This window comes from Anastrepha obliqua, unplaced genomic scaffold (assembly GCF_027943255.1).
Source record: "Anastrepha obliqua isolate idAnaObli1 unplaced genomic scaffold, idAnaObli1_1.0 ptg000148l, whole genome shotgun sequence".
Classification (NCBI taxonomy): domain Eukaryota; kingdom Metazoa; phylum Arthropoda; class Insecta; order Diptera; family Tephritidae; genus Anastrepha; species Anastrepha obliqua.
The window spans coordinates 55,001-57,500 of NW_026562241.1; positions in this window are offsets into that span (position 1 = coordinate 55,001).

Here is a 2,500-nt window from a genome sequence, read left to right on the forward strand (position 1 = left end):
TGAAAAAATTTTCTCCTCTTTTCCTTTGTTTAAAATTTAATTTTTCTTATAAATTTTTGTTTTTCTTATTTTTTTCTCTTCATCATCTGTTTAATTTCCTGTATTTATACAAGAAACAAACAGTTGAGGATAATTTCTATGTAATGCTAGTATAGAATATAAAATTTTGAATTCAAAAATTTATTTCTATTTAAACTAACTATAGAAAACCAGGAATAAAATACAATAACACCAATATGCCATAACATGTTAGTATAGAATATAGATTCTTCATATATGTATATATATTCGAAAATTTTTTCTATTTAAACTAACGTATGGAAAACCAGGAATAAAATCATAATATTACCAGTTTAATATGGCTCAAATTCGAGTTTCATATAGTTATGATTCGATTTATATGCTTCAATATCATTGGTTAGTTAACTTTTGATATTTTCATATTATATCACATGCCTTCACCGTGAGTGTTTTTTGCCATGCACACCTCACATTGTCAAAAATGTATGGGAAAAATTCATTTCAATACATTTCAGTTTGATTTGAAATGTCTTTATTATATATTTTAGTGCCAATATGCCAAGGTTATATTCCATAACTCTCTATTTAAACTAACGTATGGAAAACCAGGCATAAAATCACAATATTACCAGTTTAATATGGCTCAAATTCGAGTTTCATATAGTTATGATTCGATTTATATGCTTCAATATCATTGGTTAGTTAACTTTTGATATTTTCATATTATATCACATGCCTTCACCGTGAGTGTTTTTTGCCATGCACACCTCACATTGTCAAAAATGTATGGGAAAAATTCATTTCAATACATTTCAGTTTGATTTGAAATGTCTTTATTATATATTTTAATGGCAATATGCCAAGGTTATATTCCATAAAATGTTAGTATAGAATATAGATTCTTCATATATGTATATATATTCGAGAATTTTTTTCTATTTAAACTAACGTATGGAAAACCAGGCATAAAATCACAATATTACCAGTTTAATATGGCTCAAATTCGAGTTTCATATAGTTATGATTCGATTTATATGTTTCAATATCATTGGTTAGTTAACTTTTGATATTTTCATATTATATCACATGCCTTCACCGTGAGTGTTTTTTGCCATGCACACCTCACATTGTCAAAAATGTATGGGAAAAATTCATTTCAATACATTTCAGTTTGATTTGAAATGTCTTTATTATATATTTTAGTGCCAATATGCCAAGGTTATATTCCATAACATGTTAGTATTAGAATATAGATTCTTCATATATGTATATATATTCGAAAATTTTTTCTATTTAAACTAACGTATGGAAAACCAGGCATAAAATCACAATATTACCAGTTTAATATGGCTTAAATTCGAGTTTCATATAGTTATGATTCGATTTATATGCTTCAATATCATTGGTTAGTTAACTTTTGATATTTTCATATTATTTCACATGCCTTCACCGTGAGTGTTTTTTGCCATGCACACCTCACATTGTCAAAAATGTATGGGAAAAATTCATTTCAATACATTTCAGTTTGATTTGAAATGTCTTTATTATATATTTTAGTGCCAATATGCCAAGGTTATATTCCATAACATGTTAGTATTAGAATATAGATTCTTCATATATGTATATATATTCGAAAATTTTTTCTATTTAAACTAACGTATGGAAAACCAGGCATAAAATCACAATATTACCAGTTTAATATGGCTTAAATTCGAGTTTCATATAGTTATGATTCGATTTATATGCTTCAATATCATTGGTTAGTTAACTTTTGATATTTTCATATTATTTCACATGCCTTCACCGTGAGTGTTTTTTGCCATGCACACCTCACATTGTCAAAAATGTATGGGAAAAATTCATTTCAATACATTTCAGTTTGATTTGAAATGTCTTTATTATATATTTTAGTGCCAATATGCCAAGGTTATATTCCATAACATGTTAGTATTAGAATATAGATTCTTCATATATGTATATATATTCGAAAATTTTTTCTATTTAAACTAACGTATGGAAAACCAGGCATAAAATCACAATATTACCAGTTTAATATGGCTTAAATTCGAGTTTCATATAGTTATGATTCGATTTATATGCTTCAATATCATTGGTTAGTTAACTTTTGATATTTTCATATTATATCACATGCCTTCACCGTGAGTGTTTTTTGCCATGCACACCTCACATTGTCAAAAATGTATGGGAAAAATTCATTTCAATACATTTCAGTTTGATTTGAAATGTCTTTATTATATATTTTAGTGCCAATATGCCAAGGTTATATTCCATAACTCTCTATTTAAACTAACGTATGGAAAACCAGGCATAAAATCACAATATTACCAGTTTAATATGGCTTAAATTCGAGTTTCATATAGTTATGCTTCGATTTATATGCTTCAATATCATTGGTTAGTTAACTTTTGATATTTTCATATTATTTCACATGCCTTCACCGTGAGTGTTTTTTGCCATG